Here is a 14,747-nt window from a genome sequence, read left to right on the forward strand (position 1 = left end):
ATCTTTGAAATACTGAATGTTCTCCTGTTTTAGGTACATTTGGCATTTTTGTGTTTGCTGATGCTTTTATGTTTGGCCGGTTAGCTCAGTTGGTTAGAGCGTGGTGCTAATAACGCCAATTTCATGGGTTCGATCCCCATATGGGCCTTGTGCTTTTTCTTGTTGTCCTACAAGAAATGCCAAGAAGGGATTTTATCCAGCGGCAAAGTGCATGAAGTCTGGGATGAATGCATTGGCTACAGTTAGCAGCCCTTGAAACTTGCTAGAGAACATCATAAACACATACAAAACAGAGAATTTTTAAATCCATGTTAGGAATAAACAAAAATGTCATCCTTTGGCTGATGCAGCATTTCTCTATATGGCATACATAGAAAACTTTTTCTCAAATATAGCAATATGGCAAATCTAAGAAATGCTAAGGCAAATTAATCAATCAGGACATTTATTTGGTGATTGAATCTACTATGGGGGACTAAGTTTTAAGAAGAGAAGAAGAACAGACCTTTACTCTCATTAGTGCACACTGAAGAAGAAAATTATTAAAACCAGAATATCTTAAAACCATAGCACAAGTGATGGATCACTGCATTCTTATTGCAACTTTTCCTATTTTCAAATGTTTGACAAACATCTCTCCAGTTGAAAACTGATTTGAAACAGTTTCAAAATTAGTTTGGAGTAAAGAAACCACTGAAGATGATGGGATTTATACAAAGTTTAAATATAGATAAGCTATCCTAAAATTCAACTTTAAGTTAATTGAACAAAGTTAGGTCCCACCAAGATTTGAAATCAGATTACTGGATTCAAAGTCCAAAGTGCTCACCATTACACCATGGAACCCACTGTTCGAGAGTCTTCCTCTACTCAATATTGCTGATCTTTGAAATACTGAATGTTCTCCTGTTTTAGGTACATTTGGCATTTTTGTGTTTGCTGATGCTTTTATGTTGGCCGGTTAGCTCAGTTGGTTAGAGTGTGGTGCTAATAACGCCAAGGTCATTTGTTCGATCCCCATATGGTCCATGTGCTTTTTCTTGTTGTCCTACAAGAAATGCCAAGAAGGGATTTTATCCAGCGGCAAAGTGCATGAAGTCTGGGATGAATGCATTGGCTACAGTTAGCAGCCCTTGAAACTTGCTAGAGAACATCATAGACACATACAAAACAGAGAATTTTTAAATCCATGTTAGGAATAAACAAAAATGTCATCCTTTGGCTGATGCAGCATTTCTCTATATGGCATACATAGAAAACTTTTTCTCAAATATAGCAATATGGCAAATCTAAGAAATGCTAAGGCAAATTAATCAATCAGGACATTTATTTGGTGATTGAATCTACTATGGGGGACTAAGTTTTAAGAAGAGAAGAAGAACAGACCTTTACTCTCATTAGTGCACACTGAAGAAGAAAATTCTTAAAACCAGAATATCTTAAAACCATAGCACAAGTGATGGATCACTGCATTCTTATTGCCTTTTCCTATTTCCAAATGTTTGACAAACATCTCTCCAGTTGAAAACTGATTTGAAACAGTTTCAAAATCAGTTTGGAGTAAAGAAACGACTGAAGATGATGGGATTTATACAAAGTTTAAATATAGATAAGCTATCCTAAAATTCAACTTTAAGGAAATTGAACAAAGTTAGGTCCCACCAAGATTTGAAATCAGATTACTGGATTCAAAGTTCAAAGTGCTCACCATTACACCATGGAACCCATTATTAGAGAGTCTTCCTCTACTCAATATTGCTGATCTTTGAAATACTGAATGTTCTCCTGTTTTAGGTACATTTGGCATTTTTGAGTTTGCTGATGCTTTTATGTTTGGCCGGTTAGCTCAGTTTGTTAGAGCGTGGTGCTAATAAAGCCAAGGTCATGTGTTTGATCCCCATACGGGCCATGTGCTTTTTCTTGTTGTCCTACAAGAAATGCCAAGAAGGGATTTTATCCAGCGGCAAAGTGCATGAAGTGTGGAATGAATGCATTGGCTACAGTTAGCAGCCCTTGAAACTTGCTAGAGAACATCATAGACACATACAAAACAGAGAATTTTTAAATCCATGTTAGGAATAAACAAAAATGTCATCCTTTGGCTGATGCAGCATTTCTCTATATGGCATACATAGAAAACTTTTTCTCAAATATAGCAATATGGCAAATCTTAGAAATGCTAAGGCAAATTAATCAATCAGGACATTTATTTGGTGATTGAATCTACTATGGGGGACTAAGTTTTAAGAAGAGAAGAAGAACAGACCTTTACTCTCATTAGTGCACACTGAAGAAGAAAATTCTTAAAACCAGAATATCTTAAAACCATAGCACAAGTGATGGATCACTGCATTCTTATTGCAACTTTTCCTATTTTCAAATGTTTGACAAACATCTCTCCAGTTGAAAACTGATTTGAAACAGCTTCAAAATTAGTTTGGAGTAAAGAAACCACTGAAGATGATGGGATTTATACAAAGTTTAAAAATAGATAAGCTATCCTAAAATTCAACTTTAAGGAAATTGAACAAAGTTAGGTCCCTCCAAGATTTGAAATCAGATTACTGGATTCAAAGTCCATAGTGCTCACCATTACACCATGGAACCCATTATTAGAGAGTCTTCCTCTACTCAATATTGCTGATCTTTGAAATACTGAATGTTCTCCTGTTTTAGGTACATTTGGCATTTTTGTGTTTGCTGATGCTTTTATGTTTGGCCGGTTAGTTCAGTTGGTTAGAGCGTGGTGCTAATACCGCCAAGGTCATGGGTTCGATCCCCATACGGGCAATGTGCTTTTTCTTGTTGTCCTACAAGAAATGCCAAGAAGGGATTTTATCCAGCGGCAAAGTGCATGAAGTGTGGGATGAATGCATTGGCTACAGTAAGCAGCCCTTGAAACTTGCTAGAGAACATCATAGACACATACAAAACAGAGAATTTTTAAATCCATGTTAGGAATAAACAAAAATGTCATCCTTTGGCTGATGCAGCATTTCTCTATATGGCATACATAGAAAACTTTTTCTCAAATATAGCAATATGGCAAATCTAAGAAATGCTAAGGCAAATTAATCAATCAGGACATTTATTTGGTGATTGAATCTACTATGGGGGACTAAGTTTTGAGAAGAGAAGAAGAACAGACCTTTACTCTCATTAGTGCACACTGAAGAAGAAAATTCTTAAAACCAGAATATCTTAAAACCATAGCACAAGTGATGGATCACTGCACTCTTATTGCAAGTTTTCCTATTTTCAAATGTTTGACAAACATCTCTCCAGTTGAAAACTGATTTGAAACAGTTTCAAAATTAGTTTGGAGTAAAGAAACCACTGAAGATGATGGGATTTATACAAAGTTTAAATATAGATAAGCTATCCTAAAATTCAACTATAAGGAAATTGAACAAAGTTAGGTCCCACCAAGATTTGAAATCAGATTATTGGATTCAAAGTCCAAAGCGCTCACCATTACACCATGGAACCCATTGTTTGAGAGTCTTCCTCTACTCAATATTGCTGCTCTTTGAAATACTGAATGTTCTCCTGTTTTAGGTACATTTGGCATTTTTGTGTTTGCTGATGCTTTTATGTTTGGCTGGTTAGCTCAGTTGGTTAGAGCATGGTGCTAATAACGCCAAGGTCATGTGTTCGATCCCCATACGGGCAATGTGCTTTTTCTTGTTGTCCTACAAGAAATGCCAAGAATGGATTTTATCCAGCGGCAAAGTGCATGAAGTGTGTGATGAATGCATTGGCTACAGTAAGCAGCCCTTGAAACTTGCTAGAGAACATCATAGACACATACAAAACAGAGAATTTTTAAATCCATGTTAGGAATAAAGAAAAATGTCATCCTTTGGCAGATGAAGCATTTCTCTATATGGCATACATAGAAAACTTTTTCTCAAATATAGCAATATGGCAAATCTAAGAAATGCTAAGGCAAATTAATCAATCAGGACATTTATTTGGTGATTGAATCTACTATGGGGGACTAAGTTTTAAGAAGAGAAGAAGAACAGACCTTTACTCTCATTAGTGCACACTGAAGAAGAAAATTCTTAAAACCAGAATATCTTAAAACCATAGCACAAGTGATGGATCACTGCATTCTTATTGCAACTTTTCCTATTTCCAAATGTTTGACAAACATCTCTCCAGTTGAAAACTGATTTGAAACAGTTTCAAAATTAGTTTGGTGTAAAGAAACCACTGAAGATGATGGGATTTATACAAAGTTTAAATATAGATAAGCTATCCTAAAATTCAACTTTAAGGAAATTGAACAAAGTTAGGTCCCACCAAGATTTGAAATCAGATTACTGGATTCAAAGTCCAAAGTGCTCACCATTACACCATGGAACCCATTGTTCGAGAGTCTTCCTCTACTCAATATTGCTGATCTTTGAAATACTGAATGTTCTCCTGTTTTAGGTACATTTGGCATTTTTGTGTTTGCTGATGCTTTTATGTTTGGCCGGTTAGCTCAGTTTGTTAGAGCGTGGTGCTAATAAAGCCAAGGTCATGTGTTCGATCCCCATACGGGCCATGTGCTTTTTCTTGTTGTCCTACAAGAAATGCCAAGAAGGGATTTTATCCAGCGGCAAAGTGCATGAAGTGTGGGATGAATGCATTGGCTACAGTTAGCAGCCCTTGAAACTTGCTAGAGAACATCATAGACACATACAAAACAGAGAATTTTTAAATCCATGTTAGGAATAAACAAAAATGTCATCCTTTGGCTGATGCAGCATTTCTCTATATGGCATACATAGAAAACTTTTTCTCAAATATAGCAATATGGCAAATCTAAGAAATGCTAAGGCAAATTAATCAATCAGGACATTTATTTGGTGATTGAATCTACTATGGGGGACTAAGTTTTAAGAAGAGAAGAAGAACAGACCTTTACTCTCATTAGTGCACACTGAAGAAGAAAATTCTTAAAACCAGAATATCTTAAAACCATAGCACAAGTGATGGATCACTGCATTCTTATTGCAACTTTTCCTATTTTCAAATGTTTGACAAACATCTCTCCAGTTGAAAACTGATTTGAAACAGCTTCAAAATTAGTTTGGAGTAAAGAAACCACTGAAGATGATGGGATTTATACAAAGTTTAAAAATAGATAAGCTATCCTAAAATTCAACTTTAAGGAAATTGAACAAAGTTAGGTCCCTCCAAGATTTGAAATCAGATTACTGGATTCAAAGTCCATAGTGCTCACCATTACACCATGGAACCCATTATTAGAGAGTCTTCCTCTACTCAATATTGCTGATCTTTGAAATACTGAATGTTCTCCTGTTTTAGGTACATTTGGCATTTTTGTGTTTGCTGATGCTTTTATGTTTGGCCGGTTAGTTCAGTTGGTTAGAGCGTGGTGCTAATACCGCCAAGGTCATGGGTTCGATCCCCATACGGGCAATGTGCTTTTTCTTGTTGTCCTACAAGAAATGCCAAGAAGGGATTTTATCCAGCGGCAAAGTGCATGAAGTGTGGGATGAATGCATTGGCTACAGTAAGCAGCCCTTGAAACTTGCTAGAGAACATCATAGACACATACAAAACAGAGAATTTTTAAATCCATGTTAGGAATAAACAAAAATGTCATCCTTTGGCTGATGCAGCATTTCTCTATATGGCATACATAGAAAACTTTTTCTCAAATATAGCAATATGGCAAATCTAAGAAATGCTAAGGCAAATTAATCAATCAGGACATTTATTTGGTGATTGAATCTACTATGGGGGACTAAGTTTTGAGAAGAGAAGAAGAACAGACCTTTACTCTCATTAGTGCACACTGAAGAAGAAAATTCTTAAAACCAGAATATCTTAAAACCATAGCACAAGTGATGGATCACTGCACTCTTATTGCAAGTTTTCCTATTTTCAAATGTTTGACAAACATCTCTCCAGTTGAAAACTGATTTGAAACAGTTTCAAAATTAGTTTGGAGTAAAGAAACCACTGAAGATGATGGGATTTATACAAAGTTTAAATATAGATAAGCTATCCTAAAATTCAACTATAAGGAAATTGAACAAAGTTAGGTCCCACCAAGATTTGAAATCAGATTACTGGATTCAAAGTCCAAAGCGCTCACCATTACACCATGGAACCCATTGTTTGAGAGTCTTCCTCTACTCAATATTGCTGCTCTTTGAAATACTGAATGTTCTCCTGTTTTAGGTACATTTGGCATTTTTGTGTTTGCTGATGCTTTTATGTTTGGCTGGTTAGCTCAGTTGGTTAGAGCATGGTGCTAATAACGCCAAGGTCATGTGTTCGATCCCCATACGGGCAATGTGCTTTTTCTTGTTGTCCTACAAGAAATGCCAAGAATGGATTTTATCCAGCGGCAAAGTGCATGAAGTGTGTGATGAATGCATTGGCTACAGTAAGCAGCCCTTGAAACTTGCTAGAGAACATCATAGACACATACAAAACAGAGAATTTTTAAATCCATGTTAGGAATAAAGAAAAATGTCATCCTTTGGCAGATGAAGCATTTCTCTATATGGCATACATAGAAAACTTTTTCTCAAATATAGCAATATGGCAAATCTAAGAAATGCTAAGGCAAATTAATCAATCAGGACATTTATTTGGTGATTGAATCTACTATGGGGGACTAAGTTTTAAGAAGAGAAGAAGAACAGACCTTTACTCTCATTAGTGCACACTGAAGAAGAAAATTCTTAAAACCAGAATATCTTAAAACCATAGCACAAGTGATGGATCACTGCATTCTTATTGCAACTTTTCCTATTTCCAAATGTTTGACAAACATCTCTCCAGTTGAAAACTGATTTGAAACAGTTTCAAAATTAGTTTGGTGTAAAGAAACCACTGAAGATGATGGGATTTATACAAAGTTTAAATATAGATAAGCTATCCTAAAATTCAACTTTAAGGAAATTGAACAAAGTTAGGTCCCACCAAGATTTGAAATCAGATTACTGGATTCAAAGTCCAAAGTGCTCACCATTACACCATGGAACCCATTGTTCGAGAGTCTTCCTCTACTCAATATTGCTGATCTTTGAAATACTGAATGTTCTCCTGTTTTAGGTACATTTGGCATTTTTGTGTTTGCTGATGCTTTTATGTTTGGCCGGTTAGCTCAGTTTGTTAGAGCGTGGTGCTAATAAAGCCAAGGTCATGTGTTCGATCCCCATACGGGCCATGTGCTTTTTCTTGTTGTCCTACAAGAAATGCCAAGAAGGGATTTTATCCAGCGGCAAAGTGCATGAAGTGTGGGATGAATGCATTGGCTACAGTTAGCAGCCCTTGAAACTTGCTAGAGAACATCATAGACACATACAAAACAGAGAATTTTTAAATCCATGTTAGGAATAAACAAAAATGTCATCCTTTGGCTGATGCAGCATTTCTCTATATGGCATACATAGAAAACTTTTTCTCAAATATAGCAATATGGCAAATCTAAGAAATGCTAAGGCAAATTAATCAATCAGGACATTTATTTGGTGATTGAATCTACTATGGGGGACTAAGTTTTAAGAAGAGAAGAAGAACAGACCTTTACTCTCATTAGTGCACACTGAAGAAGAAAATTCTTAAAACCAGAATATCTTAAAACCATAGCACAAGTGATGGATCACTGCATTCTTATTGCAACTTTTCCTATTTTCAAATGTTTGACAAACATCTCTCCAGTTGAAAACTGATTTGAAACAGCTTCAAAATTAGTTTGGAGTAAAGAAACCACTGAAGATGATGGGATTTATACAAAGTTTAAAAATAGATAAGCTATCCTAAAATTCAACTTTAAGGAAATTGAACAAAGTTAGGTCCCTCCAAGATTTGAAATCAGATTACTGGATTCAAAGTCCATAGTGCTCACCATTACACCATGGAACCCATTATTAGAGAGTCTTCCTCTACTCAATATTGCTGATCTTTGAAATACTGAATGTTCTCCTGTTTTAGGTACATTTGGCATTTTTGTGTTTGCTGATGCTTTTATGTTTGGCCGGTTAGTTCAGTTGGTTAGAGCGTGGTGCTAATACCGCCAAGGTCATGGGTTCGATCCCCATATGTGCTTTTTCTTGTTGTCCTACAAGAAATGCCAAGAAGGGATTTTATCCAGCGGCAAAGTGCATGAAGTGTGGGATGAATGCATTGGCTACAGTAAGCAGCCCTTGAAACTTGCTAGAGAACATCATAGACACATACAAAACAGAGAATTTTTAAATCCATGTTAGGAATAAACAAAAATGTCATCCTTTGGCTGATGCAGCATTTCTCTATATGGCATACATAGAAAACTTTTTCTCAAATATAGCAATATGGCAAATCTAAGAAATGCTAAGGCAAATTAATCAATCAGGACATTTATTTGGTGATTGAATCTACTATGGGGGACTAAGTTTTGAGAAGAGAAGAAGAACAGACCTTTACTCTCATTAGTGCACACTGAAGAAGAAAATTCTTAAAACCAGAATATCTTAAAACCATAGCACAAGTGATGGATCACTGCACTCTTATTGCAAGTTTTCCTATTTTCAAATGTTTGACAAACATCTCTCCAGTTGAAAACTGATTTGAAACAGTTTCAAAATTAGTTTGGAGTAAAGAAACCACTGAAGATGATGGGATTTATACAAAGTTTAAATATAGATAAGCTATCCTAAAATTCAACTATAAGGAAATTGAACAAAGTTAGGTCCCACCAAGATTTGAAATCAGATTACTGGATTCAAAGTCCAAAGCGCTCACCATTACACCATGGAACCCATTGTTTGAGAGTCTTCCTCTACTCAAAAATGCTGCTCTTTGAAATACTGAATGTTCTCCTGTTTTAGGTACATTTGGCATTTTTGTGTTTGCTGATGCTTTTATGTTTGGCTGGTTAGCTCAGTTGGTTAGAGCATGGTGCTAATAACGCCAAGGTCATGTGTTCGATCCCCATACGGGCAATGTGCTTTTTCTTGTTGTCCTACAAGAAATGCCAAGAATGGATTTTATCCAGCGGCAAAGTGCATGAAGTGTGTGATGAATGCATTGGCTACAGTAAGCAGCCCTTGAAACTTGCTAGAGAACATCATAGACACATACAAAACAGAGAATTTTTAAATCCATGTTAGGAATAAAGAAAAATGTCATCCTTTGGCAGATGAAGCATTTCTCTATATGGCATACATAGAAAACTTTTTCTCAAATATAGCAATATGGCAAATCTAAGAAATGCTAAGGCAAATTAATCAATCAGGACATTTATTTGGTGATTGAATCTACTATGGGGGACTAAGTTTTAAGAAGAGAAGAAGAACAGACCTTTACTCTCATTAGTGCACACTGAAGAAGAAAATTCTTAAAACCAGAATATCTTAAAACCATAGCACAAGTGATGGATCACTGCATTCTTATTGCAACTTTTCCTATTTCCAAATGTTTGACAAACATCTCTCCAGTTGAAAACTGATTTGAAACAGTTTCAAAATTAGTTTGGTGTAAAGAAACCACTGAAGATGATGGGATTTATACAAAGTTTAAATATAGATAAGCTATCCTAAAATTCAACTTTAAGGAAATTGAACAAAGTTAGGTCCCACCAAGATTTGAAATCAGATTACTGGATTCAAAGTCCAAAGTGCTCACCATTACACCATGGAACCCATTGTTCGAGAGTCTTCCTCTACTCAATATTGCTGATCTTTGAAATACTGAATGTTCTCCTGTTTTAGGTACATTTGGCATTTTTGTGTTTGCTGATGCTTTTATGTTTGGCCGGTTAGCTCAGTTTGTTAGAGCGTGGTGCTAATAAAGCCAAGGTCATGTGTTCGATCCCCATACGGGCCATGTGCTTTTTCTTGTTGTCCTACAAGAAATGCCAAGAAGGGATTTTATCCAGCGGCAAAGTGCATGAAGTGTGGGATGAATGCATTGGCTACAGTTAGCAGCCCTTGAAACTTGCTAGAGAACATCATAGACACATACAAAACAGAGAATTTTTAAATCCATGTTAGGAATAAACAAAAATGTCATCCTTTGGCTGATGCAGCATTTCTCTATATGGCATACATAGAAAACTTTTTCTCAAATATAGCAATATGGCAAATCTAAGAAATGCTAAGGCAAATTAATCAATCAGGACATTTATTTGGTGATTGAATCTACTATGGGGGACTAAGTTTTAAGAAGAGAAGAAGAACAGACCTTTACTCTCATTAGTGCACACTGAAGAAGAAAATTCTTAAAACCAGAATATCTTAAAACCATAGCACAAGTGATGGATCACTGCATTCTTATTGCAACTTTTCCTATTTTCAAATGTTTGACAAACATCTCTCCAGTTGAAAACTGATTTGAAACAGCTTCAAAATTAGTTTGGAGTAAAGAAACCACTGAAGATGATGGGATTTATACAAAGTTTAAAAATAGATAAGCTATCCTAAAATTCAACTTTAAGGAAATTGAACAAAGTTAGGTCCCTCCAAGATTTGAAATCAGATTACTGGATTCAAAGTCCATAGTGCTCACCATTACACCATGGAACCCATTATTAGAGAGTCTTCCTCTACTCAATATTGCTGATCTTTGAAATACTGAATGTTCTCCTGTTTTAGGTACATTTGGCATTTTTGTGTTTGCTGATGCTTTTATGTTTGGCCGGTTAGTTCAGTTGGTTAGAGCGTGGTGCTAATACCGCCAAGGTCATGGGTTCGATCCCCATACGGGCAATGTGCTTTTTCTTGTTGTCCTACAAGAAATGCCAAGAAGGGATTTTATCCAGCGGCAAAGTGCATGAAGTGTGGGATGAATGCATTGGCTACAGTAAGCAGCCCTTGAAACTTGCTAGAGAACATCATAGACACATACAAAACAGAGAATTTTTAAATCCATGTTAGGAATAAACAAAAATGTCATCCTTTGGCTGATGCAGCATTTCTCTATATGGCATACATAGAAAACTTTTTCTCAAATATAGCAATATGGCAAATCTAAGAAATGCTAAGGCAAATTAATCAATCAGGACATTTATTTGGTGATTGAATCTACTATGGGGGACTAAGTTTTGAGAAGAGAAGAAGAACAGACCTTTACTCTCATTAGTGCACACTGAAGAAGAAAATTCTTAAAACCAGAATATCTTAAAACCATAGCACAAGTGATGGATCACTGCACTCTTATTGCAAGTTTTCCTATTTTCAAATGTTTGACAAACATCTCTCCAGTTGAAAACTGATTTGAAACAGTTTCAAAATTAGTTTGGAGTAAAGAAACCACTGAAGATGATGGGATTTATACAAAGTTTAAATATAGATAAGCTATCCTAAAATTCAACTATAAGGAAATTGAACAAAGTTAGGTCCCACCAAGATTTGAAATCAGATTACTGGATTCAAAGTCCAAAGCGCTCACCATTACACCATGGAACCCATTGTTTGAGAGTCTTCCTCTACTCAATATTGCTGCTCTTTGAAATACTGAATGTTCTCCTGTTTTAGGTACATTTGGCATTTTTGTGTTTGCTGATGCTTTTATGTTTGGCTGGTTAGCTCAGTTGGTTAGAGCATGGTGCTAATAACGCCAAGGTCATGTGTTCGATCCCCATACGGGCAATGTGCTTTTTCTTGTTGTCCTACAAGAAATGCCAAGAATGGATTTTATCCAGCGGCAAAGTGCATGAAGTGTGTGATGAATGCATTGGCTACAGTAAGCAGCCCTTGAAACTTGCTAGAGAACATCATAGACACATACAAAACAGAGAATTTTTAAATCCATGTTAGGAATAAAGAAAAATGTCATCCTTTGGCAGATGAAGCATTTCTCTATATGGCATACATAGAAAACTTTTTCTCAAATATAGCAATATGGCAAATCTAAGAAATGCTAAGGCAAATTAATCAATCAGGACATTTATTTGGTGATTGAATCTACTATGGGGGACTAAGTTTTAAGAAGAGAAGAAGAACAGACCTTTACTCTCATTAGTGCACACTGAAGAAGAAAATTCTTAAAACCAGAATATCTTAAAACCATAGCACAAGTGATGGATCACTGCATTCTTATTGCAACTTTTCCTATTTCCAAATGTTTGACAAACATCTCTCCAGTTGAAAACTGATTTGAAACAGTTTCAAAATTAGTTTGGTGTAAAGAAACCACTGAAGATGATGGGATTTATACAAAGTTTAAATATAGATAAGCTATCCTAAAATTCAACTTTAAGGAAATTGAACAAAGTTAGGTCCCACCAAGATTTGAAATCAGATTACTGGATTCAAAGTCCAAAGTGCTCACCATTACACCATCGAACCCATTGTTCGAGAGTCTTCCTCTACTCAATATTGCTGATCTTTGAAATACTGAATGTTCTCCTGTTTTAGGTACATTTGGCATTTTTGTGTTTGCTGATGCCTTTATGTTTGGCCGGTTAGCTCAGTTGGTTAGAGCGTGGTGCTAATAATGCCAAGGTCATGTGTTCGATCCCCATACGGGCCATGTGCTTTTTCTTGTTGTCCTACAAGAAATGCCAAGAAGGGATTTTATCCAGCGGCAAAGTGCATGAAGTGTGGGATGAATGCATTGGCTACAGTTAGCAGCCCTTGAAACTTGCTAGAGAACATCATAGACACATACAAAACAGAGAATTTTTAAATCCATGTTAGGAATAAACAAAAATGTCATCCTTTGGCTGATGCAGCATTTCTCTATATGGCATACATAGAAAACTTTTTCTCAAATATAGCAATATGGCAAATCTAAGAAATGCTAAGGCAAATTAATCAATCAGGACATTTATTTGGTGATTGAATCTACTATGGGGGACTAAGTTTTAAGAAGAGAAGAAGAACAGACCTTTACTCTCATTAGTGCACACTGAAGAAGAAAATTCTTAAAACCAGAATATCTTAAAACCATAGCACAAGTGATGGATCACTGCATTCTTATTGCAACTTTTCCTATTTTCAAATGTTTGACAAACATCTCTCCAGTTGAAAACTGATTTGAAACAGCTTCAAAATTAGTTTGGAGTAAAGAAACCACTGAAGATGATGGGATTTATACAAAGTTTAAAAATAGATAAGCTATCCTAAAATTCAACTTTAAGGAAATTGAACAAAGTTAGGTCCCTCCAAGATTTGAAATCAGATTACTGGATTCAAAGTCCATAGTGCTCACCATTACACCATGGAACCCATTATTAGAGAGTCTTCCTCTACTCAATATTGCTGATCTTTGAAATACTGAATGTTCTCCTGTTTTAGGTACATTTGGCATTTTTGTGTTTGCTGATGCTTTTATGTTTGGCCGGTTAGTTCAGTTGGTTAGAGCGTGGTGCTAATACCGCCAAGGTCATGGGTTCGATCCCCATACGGGCAATGTGCTTTTTCTTGTTGTCCTACAAGAAATGCCAAGAAGGGATTTTATCCAGCGGCAAAGTGCATGAAGTGTGGGATGAATGCATTGGCTACAGTAAGCAGCCCTTGAAACTTGCTAGAGAACATCATAGACACATACAAAACAGAGAATTTTTAAATCCATGTTAGGAATAAACAAAAATGTCATCCTTTGGCTGATGCAGCATTTCTCTATATGGCATACATAGAAAACTTTTTCTCAAATATAGCAATATGGCAAATCTAAGAAATGCTAAGGCAAATTAATCAATCAGGACATTTATTTGGTGATTGAATCTACTATGGGGGACTAAGTTTTGAGAAGAGAAGAAGAACAGACCTTTACTCTCATTAGTGCACACTGAAGAAGAAAATTCTTAAAACCAGAATATCTTAAAACCATAGCACAAGTGATGGATCACTGCACTCTTATTGCAAGTTTTCCTATTTTCAAATGTTTGACAAACATCTCTCCAGTTGAAAACTGATTTGAAACAGTTTCAAAATTAGTTTGGAGTAAAGAAACCACTGAAGATGATGGGATTTATACAAAGTTTAAATATAGATAAGCTATCCTAAAATTCAACTATAAGGAAATTGAACAAAGTTAGGTCCCACCAAGATTTGAAATCAGATTACTGGATTCAAAGTCCAAAGCGCTCACCATTACACCATGGAACCCATTGTTTGAGAGTCTTCCTCTACTCAATATTGCTGCTCTTTGAAATACTGAATGTTCTCCTGTTTTAGGTACATTTGGCATTTTTGTGTTTGCTGATGCTTTTATGTTTGGCTGGTTAGCTCAGTTGGTTAGAGCATGGTGCTAATAACGCCAAGGTCATGTGTTCGATCCCCATACGGGCAATGTGCTTTTTCTTGTTGTCCTACAAGAAATGCCAAGAATGGATTTTATCCAGCGGCAAAGTGCATGAAGTGTGTGATGAATGCATTGGCTACAGTAAGCAGCCCTTGAAACTTGCTAGAGAACATCATAGACACATACAAAACAGAGAATTTTTAAATCCATGTTAGGAATAAAGAAAAATGTCATCCTTTGGCAGATGAAGCATTTCTCTATATGGCATACATAGAAAACTTTTTCTCAAATATAGCAATATGGCAAATCTAAGAAATGCTAAGGCAAATTAATCAATCAGGACATTTATTTGGTGATTGAATCTACTATGGGGGACTAAGTTTTAAGAAGAGAAGAAGAACAGACCTTTACTCTCATTAGTGCACACTGAAGAAGAAAATTCTTAAAACCAGAATATCTTAAAACCATAGCACAAGTGATGGATCACTGCATTCTTATTGCAACTTTTCCTATTTCCAAATGTTTGACAAACATCTCTCCAGTTG

The 14,747-nt window shown here is 36.0% G+C and overlaps 1 non-coding gene across 1 annotated transcript; it reads left to right on the plus strand.

Moving 5' to 3' along the window:
- The first annotated feature begins 74 nt into the window (after nt 1-74).
- TRNAI-AAU (transfer RNA isoleucine (anticodon AAU)) lies at nt 75-148 on the plus strand. Its single transcript has one exon. It is a non-coding gene; the product is annotated as a tRNA-Ile (tRNA).
- The last annotated feature ends 14,599 nt before the right edge of the window (nt 149-14,747 follow it).

This window comes from Taudactylus pleione, unplaced genomic scaffold (genome assembly GCF_031769625.1).
Source record: "Taudactylus pleione unplaced genomic scaffold, aTauple2 ptg000085l, whole genome shotgun sequence".
Taxonomy (NCBI): domain Eukaryota; kingdom Metazoa; phylum Chordata; class Amphibia; order Anura; family Myobatrachidae; genus Taudactylus; species Taudactylus pleione.